The 14,300-nt window shown below is 40.8% G+C and overlaps 1 protein-coding gene across 1 annotated transcript in view; it reads left to right on the top strand.

Moving 5' to 3' along the window:
- The window catches only part of zfhx3b (zinc finger homeobox 3b), a 282,485-nt gene that overhangs the window by 118,636 nt on the left and 149,549 nt on the right, over nt 1-14,300 (top strand). The window lies entirely within an intron of this gene.

Raw genomic sequence — 14,300 nt, 5'->3', positions numbered from 1 at the left:
TTTCTTTCTCCTTATACCCCAACATCTCTCAGGAGTGTGTGTTTTTTATTTCATCTGAATGCAGCGGCTCTTTGGTGCATGCTTCTCACAATCAATTTCAGCTTCGACAGCATGACTAAACAAAGCATGGCACTAATTTCAACATGGGCAAAGAGTTAACCTATCTCTCTCATTGTTTCCTTTCCTGCTCCTTCATCGGAAGATATTTTGTTCTCACTCTGATGCCATTATGTCAATCACAGTAGAAGTGTGGTGACGTGTGAATGCAGTTGCTAACTGAGTCTTGGCAGTCAATGATTGTTATACACTGAAGAGTTTAAATCTGTTAATGTGCAGAAGGGCCTATGAACTCGGTAAATCTGCATTTTCTTTTGATGCCCCAAATTTATGGAATGCCCTTAAGCAAACGCCAAAGATTAGAGTTCTTCCCTCTCTTGCAGAGTTTAGGAATTCGATTTCTAGCCAATTTGTTTCGAATTGTAGGTGTTTGAATCTCAGTTCTTTTTGTAATTGATTATAAGTTTTTGTTGTTGTTATTGTTTGCTTGTTTTAATATGCTTGTTATCTTGACGGCATTGGAAATGGAGGCACCCTCAATGTCCTTTCGAGAATAAATAAAAGGTTTGAATGTCATCTTTTAGTCCTTGTGCAAACATTGAAGTGTTTCGTATGCAAAACTAAACGTGCAAAATGTATCAGTAAGATGGTGATTTTTCTTCTTTCAACATGATCAGAATGCCCTTGTCTCTATTTCACAACAATGAAGAGTGTCAACAGGTAAATGAGCGATGCTTACACTGCTACATGAATGGGAAGACTGGAGATGCGAGCTCTCCTGTATCCTTTTCTCTGCCAGCCATCCTCTTTGTACAGCAGTTGCAGTTAATGCAGCTGCTGGATTGGCCTCTTTCCTTGCTCCGCTTTTATTGATTTCAGCCAGACACAGAGACAGACAGAAAGAAAGGGCCTTTTCAGGAAGAAGTTAAATGGTCAAGTAGCGGGCGGAGGGTGGCTTTCACCACTTTATTGACGAGGTGGAAAAATGTCACTATTATGGAGGCCCTTGCAGCAGATAGCGAGCTGATTGGATGAGTGCCCCCAGGTCAGAGTGGAGCACGTTCCCCCTGCAGGCAAACGAGAGCAAATAAAAGGGCAGTGGAATCCGCTTGAACTGGAGGTGAGGTTTCTCTCTACTAGGCCTCTCTTCAGGCAACATTTCTACGGGTGTAGAAGGCAAAGTACTCTGAGTCTGGACCGAGGGCTGATCAGTGGTTGACTCTTTCCCTCTGAACTCTCGTTTCAAAGCATTCTGGATTTTCAACATTTTAAAGCTCTAGGGACAACCATGTTTTATGTTACAGATGTTGCAGTTACTATACCAAAGCGTGAAAGTATTAAAGAAACCATAGGTGGAATCATGTCGCTGTAGATGCAGCCAAGACACCAAGATGAACAACATTTAACATACAGTATAATGGCCAATCTTGGGGTTGACTGGCCAGAGTATGACTTGCACCAGCGTTGTTACGCAGTTTGGCCACAAAAAATGCGGATACTTTAAATGCGGATACCCTTGTGACTGATTGACAGTGTCATCTTTCCATTAACTATACCACTTCTTCTGTTCGGGGTTACAAGGTTTTGAAGCCAATCCCAGCTGTCATTGGGCAGGAGGCAGGTACACCCTAGACAGGTCGCCAGTCAATCACAGGGCTGACAAATAACCAGTCACACTCACACCTACAAGCAATTAAGATTTACCAAGTGAGGATGTCTTTGAACTGTGGTAGTCCAAAGACAAGCTTGAGAACCCGGAGAGAACCAACGTATGCTTGGAAGAACATGCAAAATCAACATTTGAACCAGAAACCTTCTTGCTGTGAGGACAGCACTTACCACTTCATCACTTTTCAGCCTTTAATGCTCAAGAATAGCAAAAGCTTGGTGCAAGTGCATGCTTTCCATCATAAGGAACTAGACAGGTTTTATGATTTTGATTACACCTGAAGTCAGTGCAAAAATGACAAAGACATATCAGAAAATAATAAAGAAATAACCAATATGACACATAACTCAAAGAGAGACATGAGAGAACCGTTAAAAAAACAAAAGAAATCAGGCACTGCATCTGAGTTGTTGAACTCTTTAGGCCCTTCACAATCATAGAGTTGTGAGTCCTGACTAATGGCTGAGGGTTCAAATAGAAGCCACTCTTTGACGTCAATCAGTCTAATTAGCTCGGTGTATCAGCTGGCTGGCCTCTCCTTTCAGCACAAGACGGACCTCTGGAAAGGTCACTGTGCAACAGCAGAGACAACAGTGTCTTGTGTTGAGCCACTTCAAAGAACATTTTAAGAGGGTTCTTTTGTTTTCCTTTTTACAAGAACTTAACAAGTACAAACTGTTCTGGTGGCTTCTGGATCAGGGCCCAATGAGCACCAGGTTTTATAAAAGATCTGTCTGTTTCTCCATCTCTTTCTTAATCTCTTTCTTTCTGTGTATGTGTTCATCTTCTGCTCTGCATTAGATGCACTGATGTGGATGCAAGTACTTAAAAGAACTGAGCAAATACATGCCAACTCTGCAGGAAACTGTGTCTCTCTACATTGTACAAAACATCGAATCCCTTTTTCTAATGTTGACACAGAACAGTACGAAATAAATATTTTGTCTTCCCTCTTACAAAGTAAACTAAGTACCAATAGCACTGGACCCCTGAGGCATTTAATGTCTTTACACCCTCTTAAAAACTATTTTTTACAACAGGCTTGTCACAGCCATGTATACATATGAGGGGACATCTGAGACCCCCCCTACCCCACCCACACCCACACCCACACACATCTGCACACTACACATTCGCCAACTCCCTTATGCTGAATGCATAATATATGTAATGAAATAATGTTTCCAGTGGGGATGGTTGTGGCTGGGGGATGGAGATGTGTAGTGAATATCAATGTGCTCCCCCCCCCCCCCCCCCCCCCAGAATCCCTGGTTCAATTGGTGTGATGGTGGGGGGTAAATGAATATGTGGGAGTGAGAGAAGCTTTATCCCTTCGCCCAAAGCTACAGTGAGGAGTCCACACAGATAGAGGAGGGTGTTCTGCACTGGCCCACTCAGTCATTATAAACTTAAGATTCATGCATTTAAACTGATGGTGTGTCCTTTGATTTACCCTATGTCCTATGTCCAAGAAGGTGGCTAAGTTTTCTCATCCTAAGACAAACTACTGGCCTTTTGTAATTATTCTATGCTTACAATATTCTACTCTTCTCTTATTTACATTTTTCACCATCATCGATGGTATGAGGACAAATATAGATTCTACCCATCATATGTTAGCTTACGATACTGCAGAAACTATGTCCACGTTTAACCTCCTAAAACCGCAGCTCCTCCTGGAATTCTTAATGAAAATCAACAGAAAGAGGGATTACATTTTCCCTTGAGTCTCACCTTGACTGACTCATGTGAACTCATCTGTTCCATCTTGTCAGAGTTGAGATGCCGTGTCTCTGTCAGCCAGCGCTTTGATGTTTAAAACATTACCATTAATAATGTTTTCAGCATCAAAATTAATTGCTTTGCTACTGTGTCCTGCTCCCTTCATCCTAAACTGGAGCGTGCATAAATCAAGCCTTAAACTACCTTTGTCTTGAAATTTTCAGGTCAGGAATTTGGGGATGAGACCAAACTTGAATGTGGCCAAGTGGAGTAAGCTTCTCTGTGTGTTTCACCTGCATTAAATGACTAGTTTAGAGTATGACATATTTGTGTTTCTAATGTGTTTAAACATCTGTCATTTACGTAGTATTGAACAGTGCAAAAGTTTGCAGGAGTTTGTGCTAGGGTTGTTGGGATTTAGGGTACTTTTAGACATATGAGCAAAAAATGCTGCATTATCTAGAAGGCATGAACTTTTGCCCACATAACTAGAATACCATTCAGACATGGCTACTTAATTTTAGAACAAAGTTGAAATATTGGAGCTGTCAGATAGTTAGCTTTGGGATGTCGTTCATTCCAGGATGTGGTGACTGTTGAATTAGCTTGGATTAGACACTAGAGAAGTATTTTTGTGACTTCCAGATGTTCTGTTATCTATAATTCCCAGCTGTGTTCTGAGAGGTTAAATGAGCTGGAAAGTTTCTGTCCAACCTCTGTTATCCTCATCAAACTTAGGGAAATGTAATTAGTGCCTTTTTGAGCTCACATCGCCTAGCAACTCCCTCCTAAACAAACATTAAAAAATGGCCATCCTTTTTTTTCCCGTTTAGCCACACCTCTAATCTGCCAAGCACCTCCTCTGGAGTGGCTCTGGCCCTACCCAGTCTCTGGGGCCCCTGCAATGTGAAGACAGGGTGAGGAATGTGTGAAGCATCCAAGGAAACATGAACTGCTATTTTCCCACAAGCATGAAAAAACAGAGGCCTTGGCTGTGGAATCTTTCTGACGCAATCAGCTGGTGGGACGGCTGCTGCACGGTGGGGATTTGGACAGGGGCTCAGGTCAGGCTGTTGTTAAAGCTGTATTCTTAGGATTTAAAGATCAGATCTGCTGACCTGGGTAAAACATATAGCAGGAAGTAGAAGGAGCTGCTGGATGGCCCCATTTGGGAGCACTCCATCGCTCCTGATATTTCATTTTTAACAGGCATCTGTGGGGCAGCTTATTAATTGTTTGTTGGCCAAAGCATCATTAAAAAGCAGACAGCAGGGTGGCTTTTACAGAGATGTGAGAGGGAGCAGGGAGCTGATACAGGAGAGAGGATCACTGAAGCGGCCTCAAGAGTCCCCTCCTAGAGACCCAGATGATTACCACATACAGTTCCCTCTGTAATTCTTCATACATTAAGACACACGGTTGAAAGGAAATCCCCACCACAAAAACAGAGCAAACTTCAATGAGTCTTTCTTTCTTTCTTTCTTTCTTTTCCTGATCTAATTATCGCTACCCCCATAATCGCTGTTATATTCATCATAGTGCTCAGTATTTATAGGGTCTGTTTTCATCATAGTAATAATGTCACTCTGGAATTCCCATACAGAGAGAGAGGGAGAGAAACATACATCACAGAGTATATAGAGGAAGCAGCTGGAGATGGGGAGTGCTGGTGCTTGGATCCAGAAATCCTTGATGTTAGAAGACAAAACAACAGGACTGCTTCAATATAACTCCCTGCGAACGCCCAATTGTTTTGCCAGTCCGCTGAAAAGTCTCCAGATGACCCAAGTCTAACCTCTTATCCTTGTCTAAGCCTGGACTGAGTCCTAGAGTTGGCACATAGCTTTCCCCTCTGTCTTGGGCCTCTTTGAGCTTGAGAAGGGTGGAAAAAAAAGTCTTTAGTCTTCTGTGGCTTTACCGTTACTGTTTGTTTTTGTTCCTTCCATAATCAATCTCCAAATCATAATCTTTTCTTGGGTGTTTTTGGTGCTTAACATGAAACATAACAACAAAATACAGGCATGTACAAGGTGCCAAGGAAGTGTGACAGAGTTTACATTATGAAATAGACAAGGTGCAATGAACAGAATGTAACCCAGATGAAGTGTGGTAATGTTATGGCTAGAGTCAGATAAGGAGAATTTGTATAATAAAAAAAAAAATCTATCCTCTATCTGTCTTTCTTTCTTTCTTTCTTCTCTCTCTCTCTCGCTCTCTCAAGACTTTTTTGGCTCTGTCCACCCCCATCCCCCAGCTCCAACCCACTTTAGTTCCAACTGACCAGGGACTCTTCTGTCTCCTTTTCTCCCCCCCCCCCACCAAAAAAAAAAAAAGGAAAAAAATGTTGCTCCCAGTATTTGGGTATATATTTAACACCCACATGTGAGGCCTGGTGAAAGTGCCTGGGGAATGGAAAGGAAAACAAGCATGCCCTCTCTCCCGGCCCTTTAGTGCTGGTCTGCTATAAATACCTCCGGGTGGCGCGCCGGTTCCAGCACCAGTGGCATGGGAACATTTCTCCCTCCCCTGGTCCACTGCTCGGCCTCTCAAGTCCAGTCTGGGAAGGCTTTAGGGGGCAGGTTTTACCCAGGGTGGGTGGCTATAATGTTTGCTGTGTGTAATGAAAAAAGGTAAGACTATATAATAACCATCATCTATAAAAGGTAAATAGATAGTTAATTAACCATTAGTTAATAGTTATTTATGTTAACAAACAATGAAATGATAGTTAATAATGTTAGCTAATGATTTGTAATGCTATAATTTATGTTATGTTAACAGTTTATTGATGCACACATTATAACATTTCATACAATTTATGAAGTGTTTGTTTATGATGACCAAATGATTTATAAACCTTTAAGAGATGGTTTATAAAACATCTATAAACATTACAGAGATACATGAACCAGACGTTTGTATATGGTTTGTAAATATTTTATAAAGCGTCTATTAACATTATTTGGATGGTTATTATAAAGTTGGAACTGAAGATTATAATCCCTTACTGATACTTTGTAAAGCATCTATAAATATTTTTTAGATAGATAATTAATATTTTATCAATGATTAATAATTGGTTTATAAATCATTTGGTAACCAAAAACAAACACTCCATAAATTGTATGAAATGAAATAAACTGTTAACATAACATAAATTATAGCATTACAAATCACTAGCAAACATTATTAACTATCATTTCATTAGCCATTTTCACATATGCACTCCGGATAATATCTAGATAGTTACAGGAGGACTTCTCCGGAGATTCTCCCGACCTAGCCGTTCACATATGCTCCTCACAGTGGGGGACTTTCCCTGTCAGAGGGGAGGGGGATCGGGGGATTTCCCGAGGTAAGAGGTGACGTAGAAAAACAATGCCGTAGCAACAGAGTGCGCTTCACGACGCTATAATGAGAATATTTGCATTTATATAAATGCTATGTGTAATCCAATGGAATGACAACATCCACAAAAGAGTGGAGATCAACATACTGACGAACAGAAAACATAATGCAGCCGTTTAATTACGTGCACAGAGATCGTAGAGGTCGCATGCAGACACTTTAGGCAGTCACTATATAAACTTCATTTTCTTTCTATTGACTGAAATTGAAATCTCCGGAGTATATTTGGCCGCGTTCAGACATCAGCTCACTCAGATTTTCTGTGGAAAAAATACTAGGGGTCTGGCCGGAGAAACTCCGGGTAAAGTCTGTGCGAAAAATGCGGCTGTTTGCGTTCACACATAGCCTAAATCCCCTCCGGGTAGCCAAATCTCCAGAGTTTTTCAGGAGATTTCCGTATGTGTGAAAAGGATTATTGTTTGTTAACAGTGAATAACTATTAACTCATGGTTAATTAACTATCTATTTACCCTTATTTACCCTTTGTCGATGATGGTTATTATAAAGTGTTACCTGAAAAAATATGAAGGGATTTCTATGGCTGGGGTGGTGTTCCTATGTGTATTGTCTGCTCATCTGAGGAGTATCCTTGTGTCTTCTCCTTTTCTCCCTCTCTGTCATCTCTCTTTTCAAAAGACTTCATGTATACTGCATTTATGCTGTTTTGCTTTATGAAGATTGTATGAATATGTGCTTTTCAAGCTGTTAAAAAGAGAGATCCCCCTTTTCTTCACCGCATTGAAACGTTTGTTATGTTACTCCCCGAAAAATTGATTTAGACTTTTCAAAGGTTTGTTCTTCACAGTACTGTCTCCCTGTGTCGATGCACGACAGGCTCAGCTCATATTTTCAGAGTTTGAGGTAATAGTTTTAAACTGACAGACTAAACATCTCCCGGCCCAGCTGTTCCACTTCTACAGAGTAAAGAGTTTTATGTGCACTAACACACAGACATTCACACACACACACACACACACACACTCACTGACCTAATAATTGTTTATTTTTGGTTGTTGGGATTCAGGAGAATTTAAAGATGTGTTTCTTGGGACATTTCTTTTTCCAGTTTAACCATCTTAGTTTTATACATTTTTATTGTGCTGAATATCACAGACATAACTATCTATCTATCAATGGATTTTTGCAAACCGATTTTGCCTGTTCCAGTGTCAGCTTTGGTACTTAGGTACTTATACATCAAAGCTTTCAGTTTGGTCATTTAACATACTGGGTCTACAGATTAAATATCTCAGTTGTTCTTTTCTTCCCCTCACACCTCTCAGCATTCTCCCTAAGTCTCTTTTCCTCTCCCTCTCTTTATACTTGCCTTTCCTCTCTCCCTCCCCTACATGGCTCACTTGTTATTTTTTCGTACAAGGTCCTGTAATTAAGTTTGACATAAGCACAGGGATTAAATATGTGGTTGAGGAGGGAGAGAAAGGGGCTCTGTTACAATCTCAAGGCCAGCTGTAAAATGGAACCAGATTGCGACACTTGGAGTTGGAAAGTTTGGGAAAGGTGCCGAGACTGGAGCTGTGTTCTACCAACTGAGTGTTTCTCCAGCTTCAGAGCTGCCAAAAGACTACTGAGTCTCTGGCCAAAAAACCCTAATATTAAAAATACTTAGGCAGAAGACTAACGCTCAGTACGGTCCAATGATAATTTTGTTCTCAGCTAAAAGGCTGCAAACTCCTCCAGCTGGACATGAACTATTGTCTGTCAAACCAGATGACTGAGGCCCTTTACTGTACCTTAGCCAAAATATCTGCAGCTAAAATAATAGAAAGCAAAATATGACACCACCTTCATGCACATTTACAATCCATGAAAATAATAAAAAAACATTTACAAAAAGACAGCTAATGTGACTGCACGTTTTTTACCTAGTTATCAAACTGAACAAATAAGATTTAAATGAAAGCAGCTGGAAATGTCTTAATAATTAGTTTTAAGGTTATTGAATTAATACATGAAGACTAAAAGAATTACATCTCTAGCCTCCTGCTAATGTTGAGAATGGAAAAGTGATTGTAACTCTTACCCATAATGCAGCAGGAAAAAAAAAAAACATTTCACATGCTATCACTCAATCACTGACACCAAATATAGAAATATAGGCTAAGATCAGCCCCCAGTGCACCGAGCGTGTCGATAGGATTTTCTTCTGTGCTGAACTCTGAGAGGTCTCACATGGAACTTTGCATTCTTAAATAACTCTGGCAAAATGCTTTAATCTTAATGAGTCTGAACAGCAAATCTCTCATCTGCAGCAAAAAGGATTAGGAATGCAGAAAAAAAAAGGCTGCCGTTCCACTTTGATGAATTGTGTTTAGAAAATCCCTGGGCATGAAGTTCCCCCCAATGAACAAAGCGTAAGGCGAGAAACGGATGCTTTTAAACAACACAACTTATCGGAGAAAAACAGAACATGAATTTAAGTGAAAATACAAAAGCAGAGCTGATTCAACTCCTCTACAAAGATGATAAAAGTGACTTAACTCTTTTTCCTCAATCCACTTAGCTGCTTTTGGAATCAAACCTGGAGTAGCTTTGCACAAATTACGTGCATTGTGTTTTCAGGTTCCTCATCAGTGGCGTGTTTATTTATTCTGCATGATGCATTCTCCCTTTGTTGAGCATAAATAGATGAATTCATAATTTTTTTGCCTCTTGGTAGAAGCACTTAAAATGGGTTATGTAGTGATGAAGAGGGGAGCTGATGAACAGAGACAGTTAAGTGCTACAAGGTGTTGCATTCATAACCCCAAAAACTCTGTTTTTCCAGTAAACTTTACTGTGATTTTTCTCAGTGCTTAAAGGAGCACAACTTTTCCAACAAGTGTGAAATTGCATTTAGTTAAGTATGTCATTATGCGGAGGTGTTTATTTGTATTTGATTAATACATTATTGATAATATGTTAATGTAATCCAAATCAAAGCAGTTCAGCATTGACTTGATTAATTATTACTCTGTGGTGTAATTTCCCCAAACAGTCTCTGTGAGTGTGAGGGGTTAGAGCAGTAAGCCTCTGGCTAGTTCAGGCTGTTCAAACTACAAAGAGCCTTACTGCACTGGGACCTGCTCTTGGTTCCCCTTTTCCAAACCCCCACCCACCTCCCCAAATGCCTTCAGGCCTTTTAGAAAACTACTGGTTTTTTCGCTGTATTTATTTTACCTCTCTCTCCAAATCAGCGTTTCCCTTTGTTTCCCGTAATGGACTTTAGACGGAGATGTTGCTGGGGTGGGGGGTGGGCTGGACATATGATCCATATTAATAAGAAAACACTATCACATAAAAATATCCCTTTGAAATAAACAGGCATATTACCAAGATATTCTTTATGAAAAATATAATTTTATTTTGTCCTCAGTGTATCAGTGCAGACTAGCGATTAATATTAGCATGCACTTGACCTATATTGATCCCCCAGTAAGCTGTGTACCCACTCCAGCACGTTGAGACTAAACATCTGGTCACCAGAGTGCTGCTTTGAATGACAGATAACATCTGGGAAGTCTGCTGCTATCACAGGAAACAATGTTCCTATCCCCCCCTCCCTGCCTTTCTATCCCTCCTCACTCACTACCCCCTTGTCCCCCCTTTCCCCATGTCCTGCTCATAAGCACATCCCTATCATTGATTTCCCATTAACCCCTTCCAGACTGTGAGTATCTGCCCACCCAGACACGCAGACACCAATGGATTGATTACTAGCATAATGGCATCACTATGGCTGCCCGTCCTCATCAGTCTGGCTGCTCCAGTCTATGTCCTTGTTTCCAGTTCTCTTTCCTTCTTCCCTCCTCCTTTACTCTCTTCCCCTTTCCGTCTCTTGCTCCCTCCCTCTAGTTTTATTTCTCACTATGTTTCCTTCCTCTCTCCCCTCCTTACCCTCTGTCCCCAGCATCTTCCTCCTCCTCCTCTCAGTTCCCTGTCAGTGTCCACCTGGCATTCAGCCTAAGGTCACACATGTAGAAGCCCCATCTGAAGCCCAGTACTCAATGTTCCTATTTGCTTTCACAATACCATGATAAAGCATCAGTGGGGGTATGTGTGTGCAGATATAGTAGCTGACTATATGAGCTTGCAGGTATGTGCTGATTGGTGTCATTGAGGACAGCAGTTTGCGGTTCGTTTCTGAGCTGCAAACTGAGATGAGAGTCTGAGATGAACTGTGGTCGACACATTGAGTTGCATCAAACTTGCAGAGCAACTTAAACTTCAATTACTATAAAAACAGACTTACTTTCGGAAAAAAACGCCGAGATGCTATTACAATGGGAGAGAAAATTAAACTTCTTCCTGTGTGTGGGCGGCTATACTGATGTGTGCATATGTTTATATATTTTTTTCCTTTGGTGTTGAGCAGGCTGTCTGTTAAAATATATACTTACATGAAAGGATTCCATCATATCTGTTTCACTATGTATTTCCTCCCTCACTTTGGCAGCTGCTTTGGCGGCAGAGATAAAGTAAATGTGTGTTTGTTGGTTGTGTTTGTGAGCCACAACGGAGGCAAGTTAGAAAAAGCCCTTCATTTAAGCATGGCGTGCCTCCATCAGTCCCTGTCTCTGATGTACAAAGAGCCCAGAGGAAGGAGCTTCACAGCTGTTTGTAAACTATGAGAACAGGAAAGGTCAACAAAGTAATGCAGTGCGTTTTTTGTAATGCATTTTCATCTCTCTCTGTTCCATAGTGAGACAGCAGGGCTGCGCCCTGCCTCAGTAGTACTGGTGCATTTAAATTACTGTTCTTGCCTGGAGAATAATGGTGAAAGCATAACCCCATTGTATTCTTTGATAAACTCTGGAAAATGCATGCTATAAGCTGAGGAAGAGGGGCGGTTTAAGGGCACAATTGCCTTGCAAATCTACCATGGCAAAGTTTTGCTGAGAGGGAGAGAGAGGGAGGAAGAGAGTGGTGTGAAGAGGGGGAAATGTGGAATTGAGGGTTGTGGGAGACAGAAAACGGAGAGGGAGATGGAGGATGCAGCATGAGGGGAGAGTAGGGGGGTCTGTGTTGCAGGGACATGTGTTATCTCTGGGTGCAGAGGTCTTTGTTTGCAGGGCAGAGAGGTATAGATTTCCTCTCCATGTCAGCGCCTTTATTTAGGGCTCAGCAGAGAGGGGTACAATAGCAAACTAATCCACCACTGAATCAGGATTAATATTCAAGCTGGAAATATTAATTCACAGCCGAAAGGAGGAAATGCAGAATGTGTCAAAATGCTCAAACAAATAAAGAACAAAACAGCCCGAGATCCTTGACCAAAAAATTCCATCCCGAGTCTTTTATATGACTGCATTATTTTTACTGCGTCCTACAGTCTCGTCTCAGCATTCTGTTTGATTTCTGTATTAATCTTCATAATGATTTTCTATAGAAGAGCGAGAGCTGGGGGAAGCTGAAGAGCTGCATGTTGTTTTTGGCTATTCTCCTCACTAAGCTCTGGATTTAAGATCTGGATTTGAATATTTATGATAGAAAATAATAGAGGTTATAAAAATAAGTCCCTGCAGAGCTGGGCTGTAAGTTATAGGGGTAAGCAATGCCTCCCACATCAAAGACGCCTGGAGTTGTTGGCCAGTCGTCTGATGCCTAAGAAAGCCTATAGCTCTTCAGCACGGCCCAGCAGCGAGAGAGTGCCGGTCTTATGATCCAAAAGTGTCACTCAGTTCTCATGAACCCCTCAAATTTTGGAAAATGTAAAAGTTTTTATCTCAATTTAGTCTCTTCTACACCAAAACAAGAGAAAACAAAACTGCCATCGGGGTTAGATCGTTTGACTTGTTTCAAATATAGTTTCACTTGTTTTCAGATTGAAAGGAGTGACAGTATCTGTAAGTGACAGGTTTATCACTCCTCTAGTTTCAACATCATATCACTTGATCTGAGAAAATGTTTTAAACATGCTGGTTTGCATTTAAAACAAGTGACATTTTGCCTTCCACTTGACAGTTTTTTTTTTCCCATTTTCATAGAATTCTTAGATGTGAAGATTCAATACCAGACTTTTGACGATGATATTTTAGAGAACTGTTAAAATAAAATGGTCTGTTTTTCTCCCCTTGTCTGAGTGTCTCACTTACAGGGCAGAGCAACCCTTCCCTTCAACATGGAGGCTGTGTGTGTGAGAAATATAGTATTTGCTAACCACTGATCCTTGTGATGTTGTGCTCATAGTCAATTTCTTTGAAATTGGTTAAATATTTTACCTTCCAGTGTCACATTTTTGCCCAAAATTGCCATGAATTAGAGGAAGGAGGAATACCGTTTTAACAATGGATAAGTAATTTGGCCGAACAAGTGAGAATGCACGTCCACATCACATACACACACTGACACACACAAGCACAGTAATCCCACACTGGGGGGTAGAGGCCTGTTGTATACAAGCCTGAAAAACCATTGTGATGTTCAAAGGGGCTCCACAGAGGCTCCAACCATTGATAAGGTCTAATGTGATGAGGGAGTGTAAACTTCATCTTTTATACATGGCAACATAATGTGAAAGGTCAGCTTATCTTAATCCTCAAATCTGCAGCATCCAGGCCCGTGGCCCCATTTTATGAAGTTAAAGAAATAATCTGAGTCCATTCTGAAGACGGCCCCTTATTATCTTCTCAGCAAGGTCCAATCAAAGGATATCATTAGAGTCTTCTGTGAATGCACTGTAAGGAATGATTATTTCTCTTTTCTAATCGGTCCCAATCATATCATGGAATCAGCTGGGCTGTGTGCTCCTGGTGAGCAGCTTTATTATGTCCAGTGATTTATCATCAAGCACCGCCTTATCCCTCTTAGACACACAAGCAAAGTTTCGACATGGTTTACAGAGGGAAGATGGGGGACTTCACCTTCATCAGCACGGTGAATGAGTTTCCAAACAGTAGAAGTCTCATATGCATTATCATCTCAAGTATATTAACACTGTTTTTAGGCCAGTTATTCAATCAGGCACCATTTAGAGGACAATCAGATGGGGACGAGTGGTTGTTTGGTGCTGCTGATTTGTCTTACTCTGGAGTTTGGTTTGTAAACTTCTTGTTACTTCCCTTTCCATGGCTGCAAACACATTTCTTAAAGACATAAAAAAAAAAAAAATAGCGATGTGTCTTTAAATTTCAAAATTCCAGAGCTACTAAAAACACCATCGTGAAGTTGCTTCTATGTTTTGTGAATTAATTCAGGATCAAATAGGTTATTGTCTTAAGACCAAGTTTGGGCAATTTGTTGCAGAGGAATCTATTGTTCTCGACTGAAAGTGTGTCAAATGTAGACAGACGGTGAAATATTTATTCCTTGACTGCAGATCATATTAGAGTGTTATTGTTTGTTTCGTTTTGTATTCCACCCCTAATTTGCCAGTGGTACAGTTTCTCAGGCAGTCTAACAAACACACATCAACTTTACCAAAGGTAGACCCTATCATGTAGCCTTA

This window comes from Labrus bergylta, chromosome 3 (assembly GCF_963930695.1).
Source record: "Labrus bergylta chromosome 3, fLabBer1.1, whole genome shotgun sequence".
In the NCBI taxonomy this organism is placed as follows: domain Eukaryota; kingdom Metazoa; phylum Chordata; class Actinopteri; order Labriformes; family Labridae; genus Labrus; species Labrus bergylta.
Note: the sequence above shows the minus strand (reverse complement) of the source record. Positions and strands in the feature narration are given on the sequence as shown.